The 13368-nt window shown below is 46.9% G+C and overlaps 1 protein-coding gene across 8 annotated transcripts in view; it reads left to right on the top strand.

The window, feature by feature from the left end:
- PHF24 (PHD finger protein 24) overlaps positions 1-13368 on the top strand; it is a 293212-nt gene that overhangs the window by 4699 nt on the left and 275145 nt on the right. For 5 of the 8 annotated variants that reach the window (XR_013404750.1, XM_028835086.2, XM_015117516.3 and 2 more), the window contains exon 2: positions 12736-12885. The gene's annotated coding sequence lies outside the window, so the exon portion shown is untranslated. Of the gene's footprint in view, positions 1-4717; positions 4826-5198; positions 5395-11461; positions 11870-12735; positions 12886-13368 lie in introns of all 8 variants that reach the window. The other 3 variants (XM_077965916.1, XM_077965915.1, XM_077965917.1) reach the window with 2 other exon arrangements.

The raw sequence follows: 13368 nt of genomic DNA, 5'->3' as shown, positions 1-13368 counted from the left end.
ACCGGGCGCTGTGGCTCAAGCCTGTAATCCCTGCACTCTGGGAGGCCGAGACGGGTGGATCACTAGGTTGGGAGATCGAGACCATCCTGGCTAACACAGTGAAACCCCATCTCTACTAAAAAATACAAAAAACTAGCCGGGTGAGGTGGCGGGCGCCTGTAGTCCCACCTACTCGGGAGGCTGAGGCAGGAGAATGATGTAAACCCGGGAGGCGGAGCTTGCGTTGAGCTGAGATCCGGCCACTGTGCTCCAGCCTGGACAACAGAGCGAGACTCCGTCTCAAAAAAAACTTTCTGGTTGATGAACACTTTGATGTGCCAGGAGGGTGATGCACCTTATGTCTCCACAGGGAGAAACCACTGAGAAAAGCTCTGCATTTGAGACCCTCCTAGGCTTCATCCTGTGTGTCTTTTCATTTGGCTGTTTCTGATTTACACCCTTAATAAACTAAACACAGCACTTTCCTGAGTTCTGTGAGTCATTCTAGCAAATTATCAAAACTGACAGGGGTTTTGGGAACCTCCCAGACTTGTAGCCAGTTGGCCAGAAATGTGGGTGGCTGGGAGACCCTACTTGTGGCTGGTATCTAAATTGGGGACAGTCTTGTTGGGGACCTTTCTCTTAAACCTGTGGAGTCTGGTGCTAACTCTCCGTGGCTAGTGTCAGAAGTGAATTGCAGTCCATGAGTTGATAGCAGAATACCTTCCCACTGAATATCTCCCCATCGTTTCTCTCTCCCTTTTTGTGGAGGAAACTTTTCTCTTTCACAACTCTCCTTAGTAGACTGCACCTGGTTTTCACTTTTTGGCTTTAGCTCTGAGAATCTCAGCAATAAGCAGTTTGGACAAGGGTAGGAGAGTTTGCACTATTACCGTTAAGGGAAGATTTGCAAGGTTTGTGATGTTGCTCCTTTGGAGGCATTTGAGCCATCGGTCTCAAGGCTGGGAGTCAGGGTTTGGTTCAAGATTAGGGTCAGAGGTAGGAATGTGTCTCTTCCCTAGGTTCCTCACTGCCAGCTCTTCTCTGTAGTACTAAGACACCTGGGGGTAGGAGGAGTGGGAAAGATGGGACATAGCCACCTCCTAGATTCCCTGAGGACAATCACAGGAGCAGGGTAAGGATGAGAAGGTCCCCTCCCAGATTCTCCAGATCTCCCTAGGCCCATCACAGTGCCTACATATCCACCATCTGAGATCTATTCCTCCTTTGCAAAGTGAAGCTAAAGGGAACATTCTTTGGAAGCAGGTTCAGCTCCCCTATTTCTCATCTCTGGCCTCTAGGACTTCACTCTCCTGGCCCAGCCAGCACTGTCCCTCTCCCTTATTGACCCATTTTCCTGTGCTCCAGAGCTGAGTTAAAATAGCTGGAGGACAACTTGGCCTAGAACACCCCCATTCTCTACTGTAGCTTCCCTATCCTGGAAATTGAGAGGGAGTTTTGAGGAGAGGGTCTGGTCAGCTCACAGAGTAACAGGGAAACGAAGCAGCCTCACTGTGTACAATTTGTCTGAGTCCAGTGGGAGAACATATCCAACAAGTTATATGAAATGGATTTATTACTTACAGGTAGGCAGCAAGGGAAACAGAGCCCCAGGATTAATTGTGAGGCAGCCCCGAGGCTCAGGAAAGCTGCCCAGGGCAGATGAAGTTTCATCTGCCTATGCTCCACTTGCACTGCAGCCAAGGACTCCGGAAAGCAGCCTGCCTTGGGTTTTATACCCTAGGGCAATGTGACTTCCTAGGCTAAAACATTGAAGGATATTCTGTTTCTGGGGTGGGACTAGAACAGAGCCTGTTCTTTATCTGTTTCTGTCACCTCTTCCTTATCTCAAGATTTTGCATTCCAGGTGAGAAAGGGAGGAGAACTGGGTCAGTGTATAGTCACCCAGAGAACTGTTCTGCCAGACCCAAGAGATAGACCTTTCAGAAGACACTATTGTGGAGTACTATTCTGTTTCCCATTCCAGATCTAGAGTATATAATAGAGCAGATTTAATTGCCTGTATTTTTCTGCCCCATCCATCCATCCATCCATCATCCATCCATCCATCCATCCATCCATCCATCCATCCATCCATCCATCCATCCATGTGTCTATATGTCCACTCGTCTTTGTCTCTCCATCAGCCAATTGTTCCTTCTTTCACCTATTTTTTCATATGTTCATCGTCACCTGTTCGTCTGTATGTTCAACCATTATTCATTTATTAATGTTTCCCTTCATTTATTTGTCTCTCAGTTATGGTAGTAATTAACATTCATTGATACTTAACTGCCAGGCACCATGCTAAATGCTTTAAATTGATTGTCTCATGACAAATCTATGAAGTAGATTTCTATGGGCTGTTTTTGTTCATGCAGACCACTTTTCTGCTTTTCCATAACCCTTTTTGTGGTTCCTGTAGGAAACTTGTTTCCCACTTAACATGGTCTTGGTGGAGCTGTCAGCTACAGTGCTCTGATCAGAGTACCCTATTTCCTGGCCACTGTGATAGACTGAAGAACTGAGTATGTGTCACAAGTACAGATAACCAGAGTTTTCTATGAGATTTGATGTTTGGATGCCAGGAGAAAGAGGGTCTCTTTTAGATCAATCAATATAAAAATGTAGGCTTGAGGCTTCTAGTGGCCGTATTTCTTGCTACTAGAAGAGCACCTGTATCTTAGACCATTTTCTGTTGCTTAAAGCAGAATACCTAAATCTGGCTAATTTATAAAGAAAATAATTTATTTCTTACAGTTATAGAGGCTGAGAAGTCCAAGAGGGTACTTGGACTCTCTTGGACATACCTGGTGAGATCCTTCTTACTGGTGGGGACTTTCTGCAGGGTACTAAGGTATGGCACAGAGCATCACATGGTGAGGGGGCTGAGCATCCTAGCCCAAGTCCCTCTTAGGAAGTCCTTAGTCCCACACCCATGATAACCCATTAATCCATTTATCAAGGCAGAGCCCTCATGACCCAATCACTCCTTAAAGGCCCCACCTTTCAATATTGCCACATTGGGGATTAAATTTCTTTTATTTTTAATTTGTTATATATTTTTAAGAGACAAAGTCTCATTCTGTCACCCAGGCTGGAGTGCAGTGGCATGATCGTGGCTCACTGCAGCCTTGAACTCCTGGTCTCAGCCAGTTTTCCTGCCTCAGCCTCCCAAGTAGCTGAGACTACAGCTACAGGTGTGCACCACCATGCCCAGCCAGGGTTTAAATTTCAACATGAGTTTTGGAGGGGGCAAATATTCAAACCATAGCAACTTTGGGAGGCCAAGGCGGGTGGATCACCTGAGGTCAGAAGTTTGACACCAGCCTAGCCAACCTAGTGAAACCCTGTCTCTACTAAAAATACAAAAATCAGCCAGTCATGGTGGCACGCACCTGCAGTCCCAGCTACTTGAGAGGATGAGGCAGGAGAATCACTCAAACCTGGGAGGGGAAGGTTGCAGTGAGCGGAGGTCGTGACACTGCACTCCAGTCTGGCAACAGAGTGAGACAAAAAAGATTAGAGAGGTATCAAGGTAAGAGAGGGAGATAACATTTGAACCCCTGGATCCAACCAGGGTTGCAGATAATCTCCTTAATGAGAATTTTTTTTTTTTTTTAAGATGGAGTCTCGCTCTGTTGCCTAGTCTAGAGTGCAGTGGTGCGATCTGGGCTCACTGCGACCTCTGCCTCTTGGGCTCAAGTGATTCTTTTACCTCAGCCTCCTCAGCCTCCTAGCCAGGCTGGGCGCCACAGCCTGGCTAATTTTTGTAGATACGGAATTTCACCATGTTGCCCAGGCAGGTCTCAAAGTCCTGAGGTTAAGCAAGCCACCTGCCTCAGCCTCCCAAAGTGCTGGGATTACAGGTGTGAGCCACTGCACCTGGCCTCATACCTAGTTTTGATATAACAAATTTAACTTTTTGCCTAAGCTGCTTTGAATTGGGTTTTTGCCATTTGCAACCAAAAAAGCCCTCAGTAAAAATGACTGTATTATTCTATTTTACAGATGGGGAAACTAAGACCCAGAAAGGTTAATTTTCCCAAGATTTCCCAGTTTATATCAAGCAGAACGCTGGTATTTGGAGCAAAATTCTGCTTTATTACCTATATGTGTCCATCTGCCCATCCATCCATCCATCCATCCATCCATCCATCCATCCATCCCATCCATTTATTTCTCTGACCATCTTTCAATGCCAAGACACTGAAGACAATTAGTATTGTTTCACTTGCCAACTTCAATTCTGAAGCTGAGTCTGCATCAGGGATTGGTAAACTTTCTGTAAATGTCCAGATAGTAAATATTTAAGATTCTGTGGGCCATACAGTCTTTGTAGTAACTACTCAGCTTTGCTGTTGTAGCACAAAAGCAGCCATAGATATATTTAAAGGAATAAGCATGGGTGTATTCCAATAAAACTCGATTTACAGAAACAGGTGGCAGGCTGCATTTGGCCCATGGGCCATAGTTTGCCAATGCTAGTCTGGATCAATGGGGAAGACATATTATGTTCTATTGCTGGGAACATGAACAGGGAGTGCCCTTGTGTTTGTACTGTGATTATATGCTTAAACGATTGTAGTGTGTCCTTGGTGTATGTGAATGATTGACTGTGTGATTGATTATGTGTCTATGTACGTATGTGTGTGGGTAGAGATGTGTAGGTGGGTAAGAGTTTCGGCAATTATGTATTTGTGTATGATGTTTTTGTTGTTTTTGTTTTTTGAGACAGGGTCTCGCTCTGTCACTCAGGCTGGAATGCAGTGGTGTGATCTCGGCTCACTGTAACCACCACTGGGCTCAAGCTATTCTCCCACCTCCCAAGTAGCTGGGACTACAGGTGCGTGCCGCCACACCCCACTAATTTTTTGCATTTTTAGTAGAGATGGGGTTTCACCATGTTGCCCAGACTGGTCTCAAACACCTGGGCTCAAGTGATCCGCCCGCCTTGGCCTTCCGCAGTGCTGGGAGTACAGGTGTGAGCCACTGTGCCCGGTGGGTTTGTTTTCTGACTGCTTTTTCAATCCATCTCTTTGTGGGTCTCAATCTGCAGGGCCTGCAGGGGGTGTCCAGTGCCCAGGGAAAAGGGGCTCCTGGCCTGGACTCTCAACCTCATTGGGCCTGCAGAGGGCGTCTAGCATACAGGGAAAATGGAGTGTGTGGCCTGTAGAAGTGGGGATCTGGCCTAAGTGAGCTGTCATGTCTTGTTCCAGAAAGGGGCTGGAAATGAGCAAGAAACCAAATTACTCAACTTCTGAAAGTCCCTGATCCTGGGAAGGGGTCGGCTTCACTTCCTATCCTTCTGCAAATCCTCTATCCATGTCTGGAGGGTCTCAGTCCAGCTGGAGGGGCAGAGCTTGGCTCTGCAGTCCCAGAGCGTGGGTGGAACATTGCACAGAACTTCTGGAGGTAATGGGATATCAGGATGGGGGGAAGTCTTGAGCAATAGCATACACCCCTTCCCTGCCTCCTACCCCCTGGAGCTTGAAATAACGCCACTGCCAGGGTTTCCTCAATACTTCTCTCCTCTATTCCCTGCAATTTGGGCCACTCTGAACCTCAGAGTGCCTGGGCCTGGGCTGAGCTTGCTTGGGAGAAGCTCAGGAAACAAGGGCCCCTGGATGCAAAGCGGAGGGTGACCTCTGCTACGTGGTTGGAGATGGGGAACTCTGGGGTGTCAGAGGGAGGTAGGGAGGGGAGGCTGCCTGAAGGAGGGAGCTTTGCAAATAGAACCTCAAGGATGGGTGGGAATGGAGAAAGGACATTCCAGGTAGAATGCACAGCAAGCACAAAGGCTCAGAGGAGGGACATAAGAGTTTGTGATTAATCCCAATGTAGGTGGGGCAGGGAAAGGGCTAGTGGTGGGAGAGGCTATATATGTGTGGGAGGTGGAGTGGGGGAGTTATTTCTGGTCATATATAATTTTGAAAAATTCCTGAGGAAGGAGCCATGGGGATGGCCTAGCCCAGATGCTGCAGCTGCCCTTGGGAAGGAGGCTGAAGTCAGGGCTGGGCTGTAGTAGCAGGGATGAAGAAGTGGCACAGATACCAGAGACATTAAAGAGGTAGAAGTTGGGCTTGGCACAGTGGCACACTCCTGTATTCCTAGCACTTTGGGAGGCCAAGGCAGGTGGATCACTTGAGCCCAGGAGTTCAAGACTAGCCTAGGCACAATGGGGAAACCACATCTCTACAAAAAATACAAAACTTTGCTGGGCATGGTGGTAGGTGCCTGTAGTCCCAGCTTCTCAGGAGGCTGAGGTGGAGGATCTCTTGAGCCTGGGAAGTGGAGGCTGAAGTGAGCTGTGATTATGTTACTGCATAATCTGGGCAACAGAATGAGACCCTGGAAGAGCCAGGGATGGTGTACAGATCTACTTCTGCATTCCAGGCTGCAGAGCCAACTGCCTATTTGGGATTTCCTTGGCTTTCTTACAGATACTGCACTGGTCTGTTTTTGCATTGCTATAAAGAAATACCTGAATCTGGGTAATTTATAAGAAAAAAGATTTAGTTGGCTCACAGTTCTGCAAGCAATACAGGAAGCATAACACTGGCATTTGCTTCTGAGGAGGCCTCAGGAAGCTTATAATTATGGCAGAAGGGGAAGGGGGAGCAGGCATCTCATATGGCAGGGGCAGGAGCAAGACAGAAAAAACAGAGGGAGGTGCCACACGCTCTTAAACAGTCAGATCACATGAGAATTCACTCATTTTCAGGAGGATAGCACCAAGGAGGTGGTGCTAAGCCATCCATGAGAAATCCATTCCCATGATCCAGTCACCTCCTGCCAGGCCCCATTTCCAATACTGGGGATAACAATTCAACATGAGATTTGGGCAGGGACACATTTCCAAATTATGTCAGATACCTTATTCCAAAACCGAACTCCTGATTCTCAACACCTCTCTCTTAGCTTGTCTTCTCACCAGTTATCCATCTCAGAAAAGGAAGCTGCCGTCCCTCCAGGGGCTCAGACCTGAAGCCTGGTATCATCTCTGGTTTTTCCCTTGCCCTTATGCTTCAAATATAATCCATCAGCTCAGCCCCTCATTCTACTTATAAGTCCGTATCGGATTCCTCCTCTTCTCTATTCCAACTGCCACCACCTAGGTTAGGCCAGCATCATCTCTTTCCTAGACTGCTGGAAAAGCCCTTTGACTTCTCCATTCTTCTTTGTACAATTCATTTTTCCAGACTGCTGATAGGGTCTTTGTAAACTGTTAATGAGATCATGTTACTTCTCAGCTTAAATCTTTCATAGCACTTATAGAACAAAATCCTCACTCCTTCCTGTGACCTGCAAAGACTTGGATCCTATGACTCCAACCTCCCTGTCCTACCTCTTCTTATGCCGTCTCCTCCTCGTCCATTGTCCTCTGGCCACGCTGGTCGTTCATTCTTGAATGGCTGGCTTCTTATCTTTTAGGTGTCCTGGTGGTTAATACTGAGTGTCAATTTGACTGGATTGAAGGATACAAAGTATTGATCCTGGGTGTGTCTTTGAGGGTGTTGCCAAAGGAGATTAACATTTGAGTCAGTGGGCTGGGAAAGGCAAACCCACCCTTAATGTGAGTGGGCACAATCTAATCAGCTGCCGGCAATATATGCAGGCAGAAAAATGTGAAAAGAGAGACAGGCCTAGCCTCCCAGCCTTCATCTTTCTCCCGTGCTGGATGCTTCCTGCCCTCGAACGTCAGATTCCAAGTTCTTCAGTTTTGGAACTTGGACTGGCCCTCCTTGCTCCTCAGCCTGCAGATGGCCTATTGTGGGACCCTGTGACTGTGTGAGTTGATACTTAATAAACTCCCCTCCTTTATTTTTATTTTTTATTTATTTATTTTTTTTTTTGAGACGGAGTCTCGCGCTGTCACCCAGGCTGGAGTGCAGTGGCCGGATCTCAGCTCACTGCAAGCTCCGCCTCCCGGGTTCATGCCATTCTCCTGCCTCCGCCTCCCGAGTAGCTGGGACTACAGGCGTCCGCCACCTCGGCCGGCTAGTTTTTTGTATTTTTTAGTAGAGACGGGGTTTCACCGTGTTAACCAGGATGGTCTCGATCTCCTGACCTCGTGATCCGCCCGTCTCGGCCTCCCAAAGTGCTGGGATTACAGGCTTGAGCCACCGCGCCCGGCAACTCCCCTCCTTTATATATTTCCTTCCTTCCTTCCTCCCTCCCTCCCTTCCTTCCTTCGTTTTTTTTGGAACGAAGTTTCGCTATTGTTGCCCAGGCTGGAGCACAAGGGCATGATCTCGGCTCACTGCAACCTCTACCTCCCAGGTTCAAGCGATTCTCCTGCCTCAGCCTCCTGAGTAGCTGGGGTTACAGGTGCCCGCCACCATGCCAGCTAATTTTTGTATATTTAGTAGAGACGGGGTTTCACCATGTTGACCAGACTGGTCTTGAACTTCTGACCTCAGGTGATCCACCCCCCTCGGCCTCCCAAAGTGCTGGGATTACAGGCGTGAGCCACCACGCCTGGCTCGCTCGCCCCTTCCTTCCCTCCTTCCTTCCTTCCCTCCCTCCCTCCCTCCCTCCTTCCTTCCTTCCTTCCTTCCTTCCTTCCTTCCTTCCTTCCTTCCTTCCTTCTTTGAGACGGAGTCTTGCTCTGTCACTCAGGCCGGAGTGCAATGATGCGATCTCCACTCACTGCAACCTTTGCCTCCCGGGTTCAAGCCATTCTTCTGCCTCAGCCTCCTGAGTCACTGGGACTACAGGCGTGGGCTACCACGCCCGGCTAATTTTTGTATATTTAGTAGAGACGGGGTTTCACCATGTTGGCCAGTTGGTCTCAAACTCCTGACCTCAGGTGATCTGCCCGCCTTGGCCTCCCAAAGTGCTGGGATTACAGGCCTGAGCCATCACACCTGGCCCCTTTAGATACATCTATTCCATTAGTTCTGTCCCTTTAGAGTTTAAACTACCACCTGACAGTTGTTAGCTTAAATATTGTCTCCTCAAAGAGGCCTTCCGTAGGCACCCTATTTAAAACATGTCAGCGCCATCTCATCCTGTTTTTATCTTTCTTAACCCCTTTTATTGTATCTTTCATATACGCACCCAATTTGAAATTGTTTTATTTCTATATTGTAACAGACCTTTGTTGTTATTTTTGACCCACCAGCATTTGAACCCCCTTCCTGCATAAAAGCCCAACAGGCCAGATACTCACATTCCCAGCCTCCCTTGCATCTAAGAAAGTCCAGTCAATCTGGATGTACTTTCTCAGGGCTGTGAATCAGGTGCTAGTGATGCAAAGAAGTAAGGACCATGGGGAATCCATTTTGGTGGTGGCACTAGAATTGGTGGCAGTGCCATTGTCTGTCACTCGGCCCTTTGACTCAGCAGATCCAGTGGTGTTTGAGGTTTCTATGACCAATTGCCATGCAGTATGAAGCCCAAGAGCAGATTGCTCACATTTCCAGCATGCTTGCCCCTGGGTCATAGTCACCTTTCTCTCAGTCTGCACCTGCAGCCTTATGGAGAGTTCTTGATGACTGTTGACTCATAAGCCAATTTTTCAGCTGGGTATATATGATTCTGCACAATTTTCTGGAACTAGTTTAGAGTGGATCACTATAGCATTAAGGCCCCATTCAGGGTGATCCTGAAAGACAGTGGAAATAAAATTTTTCCAGTGAGCAGAACATCTTATTTTCTACTTTTCCTGAAAGAGGAGTGGTTCCTTGAGTTGGAAGCTGAGACCACCATCTGGCTTGGGCTTCTCATGCCACAGGGTGAATGAGGAGCTACCACATTGGTAGGGGGAGTTGATTCTGACTATTCAGGGGAAATTGGCTGTAGCTACATGATGAATTCATGGAGGGGTGTAAAGACACCCACGTAATTTCAGGGCACCTCCTGATGATGCCTTGGTTAAATTCAGTGGTCAAAGTTAATGGAAGACCACTGTAATCTTAATCAGGCAGGACCACCAAGGGCTAGTGTCCCTTGGATGTGAAGGTTCAGATATTTTGAGGGAATAGAATATCAACCAGTGAGGGCTGGCTGGAGGTTAAGAGACCTTCAAATGAGTCACAGGGGAAGTGTGGTATAGAATTCTGATTCCTGCCCCGTGATGTGCATGCCCTGTGCAATCTCTTCACCTTGAAGTGATGAAGTGATGCCCTTGACCCCCTGACTTGTGAATATGACAGGATATAACTTGAGTGATTAAGTTTGTATGTGGCAAAGATGAAGGGCTTTTGCCGATGGAATGAATTTTCCTAATTAGTTGACTCTGAGTTTGTTAAAAGGGAGATCACCGTTGGTGGGCCTGGCCTAACCAGGTAAACCTTTAGAAAAATGTCTGGGGTAAGAGACAAGAAGCAATAGCAAGCTGGGTGCAGTGGCTCATGCCTATAATCCTAGCACTTTGGGAGACCAAGGCAGGAGGATCATGAGGTCAGGAGATCGAGTCCATCCCAGCCAACATGGTGAAACCCCGTATCTACTAAAAATACAAAAATTAGCTGGGTGTGGTGGTGTGTGCCTGTAATTCCAGCTATTCGGGAGGCTGAGGCATGAGAATCGCTTGAACCCAGGAGGCAGAGGTTGCAGTGAGCCAAGATCACGGCACTGCCCTCCAGCCTGGCAACACAGCGAGAGTCCATCTCAAAAAACTTCCATATTGTGGAAAGGACGATGTGTTAGTGAACAACAGGCAGTTCTAGGAGCTGGGAGCCTCAGTCCTATAAGCACAACTACCAAAAATAGCAGTGCGTTTGGAAGAGGGCTCTGAGCCTCAGATGAGATTGCAGTGCTGGATGACACCTTGAGTTCATTTCTTTTATATTTTTAATTTTTATTTTTGCTTGACAGTCTGGATATGTTTGTATGACACCTTGAGTTCAGCCTCGTGAGGCCACGGTCAGAGGACCCAGTCAACCTAGACCTACACTTCTGGCTCACAGAAGCTGTGAGATAATACATTTGAGTTATTTTAAGCTGCTAAATTTGTGGTGATTTATTTTACAGCAATAGGAAATCAATACAAGGCTGGGTGCAGTGGTTCATGCCTGTAATCTCAGCACTTTGGGAGGACAAGGCAGGCAGATCACCTGAGGTCAGGAGTTCGAGACCAGCCTGGCCAACATGGTAAAACCCCGTCTCTACTAAAAATACAAAAATTAGCCGAGCATGGTGGCAGGTGCCTGTAGTCCCAGCTACTCGGGAGGCTGAGGCAGAAGAATCACTTGAATCTGGGAGGCAGAGGTTGCAGTGAGCCGAGATGATGCCATTGCACTCCAGCTTGGGTGACCGAGGGAGACCTGTCTCAAAAAATAAAAAAAAAAAAATAAAATAAGAAAACCAATACAAGAAGAGAATAATATATGTCAGCTAAGTCCCAGAACCAGTTGCAGAACTACTGACTGTAACTTTTATCCATATTCCCTTCCTTGTGAAATGTGTCTATTTTTCTGTTCTTTAACTGACTCCTCTTTTCTTTCATCCTCCTTTATTGCATTCTTGAATATAGGTTGTTGTGGTGGTATTACTACTACTCAGCAAGATTCTGGTTTTACTTCTCATCTTGGGAGTTACCACCTCGAAGTTAGGCATGGCTGTGTGACCCACTTTGGCCAATGAAATGTGAACAGAAATGGCATATGTCACTTGTGGACAAAAACATTTAAGCAAGAATTTCCCTTGTTGTCTTCCTTAACTGGAGCGACCATGGAAGCCTGTGTTGAGATGAAGAAGCACGGCAAAAGATCAAAACACTTGAAAACTTGAGCTGCCACATGGACTACAGCTGTGCTGGAGACTTGCCTGGACCCACAGCAGGCTTGGCACGCATGGGGAATAGAATTTTGTTGCATTATGCTCCTCAGATTAGGATGTCATTTGTTATTACAGCATTACCTAGCCTACTCTGACCAATCAGGTGTGTTGGTGGTAGTTACCAGGTGTTAGAAAATAGAGACATAAGATTACAATACAACTAGAGGAGGAAAACATGTCACCCCAATATCTTGGATTTAGAATTGGATGTTGCTATGGAATGAGTTGTGTCCCCCGCAAATTCCTGTGTTAAGTCCCAACCCTAAATGTGACTGTATCTGAAGGTGGGGTCTTTAGGAGGTAATTAAGGTTAAATGAGGCCAGGTGTGGTGGCTCATGCCTGTAATCCCAGCACTTTGGGAGACCAAGGTGGGTGGATCACCTGAGGTCAGGAGTTCGAGACAAGCTTGGCCAAACTGGTGAAACCCTGTCTCTACTAAAAATACAAAAATCAGCTGGGTGTGATGTTGTGTGCCTGTAGTCTCAGCTACTTGGGAGGCTGAGGCAGGAGAATTGCTTGAACTTAGGAGACAGAGGTTGCATTGAGCCAAGATTGTGCCACTGCACTGTAGCCTGGGTGACAGAGTGAGACTCCATCTCAAAAAATAAGAAGAAGAAAAAAAGGTTAAGTAAGATCATAATCCGATAGGAGTATAGCCTTAGAAGAAGAGAAAAGGACCTCTCTTTGTCTCTCTGTGTCACACAGTAAGAAGGCGGCTGGCTGGTTGCAAGCCACAAACAAAGCCCTCACCAGAAAGTGACTATCTTGGCACTTTTTTTTTTTTTTTTTGAGGCAGGGTCTTGCTTGTTGCCCAGGATAGAGTGCAGTGTCATGATCACGGCTCACTGCAGCCTCGACCTCCCAGGCTTGAGAGATCCTCCCAGCTCAGCTTCCCAAGAAGCTGGGACTACAGGCACCTGCCACCACACCCAGCTAATTATTTCTTTCTCTTTTTTGTTTTTTTGTAGAGCCATTGCCCAGGCTGGTCTCAAATTCCTGGGCTGAAATGATCCTACTGCTTTGGCCTCCCACAGTGCAGGGATTACAGTCATGAGCCACTGCCACTGTGCCTGGCCCATCTTGGCACTTTTGATGGTGGACTTCTAACCTTCAGAATGGTGAGAAAATAAATTTCTGTTGTTTAAGCTCCACAGTCTATGGTACTTTGTTATGACAACCTGAACTGACTAAGATGGATGTGATAATTTCTAAGGCTCTGAGTCGTCTGTCTTTGGGGAGGGGTGAATTTTTTTTGGCTGCATAAACAAAGGTGATATTATGTTAGGTGATACCCTTAATTTTCTAAGAAATCTAGGGTTTGGGAAGAAAGATGTATGTTGATCTTGGATAGCCATAGTGTGAACTATAGAGATATTTATTATTATATTCATTGCCCACAAAGTTAGCCCCTTTCTGTGTTTGAGAAATTTCCTATTATATTACTCTTGGCTACTGGTAGACTTTGCTTTCCATCATAGAATCCCCAAAGGTCACATATTAATTTTCCCAGCCCCCTCTGCACTAGGACTTGGACACATGACCTAGGCTTTGCTAATCATAATCACCTTCCAACGACTGTGAATAGGAAACTAGTAGCGATG

The sequence above is a fragment of the Macaca mulatta genome, chromosome 15 (genome assembly GCF_049350105.2).
Source record: "Macaca mulatta isolate MMU2019108-1 chromosome 15, T2T-MMU8v2.0, whole genome shotgun sequence".
In the NCBI taxonomy this organism is placed as follows: domain Eukaryota; kingdom Metazoa; phylum Chordata; class Mammalia; order Primates; family Cercopithecidae; genus Macaca; species Macaca mulatta.
This window is presented reverse-complemented; position numbering and strand designations above follow the sequence as displayed.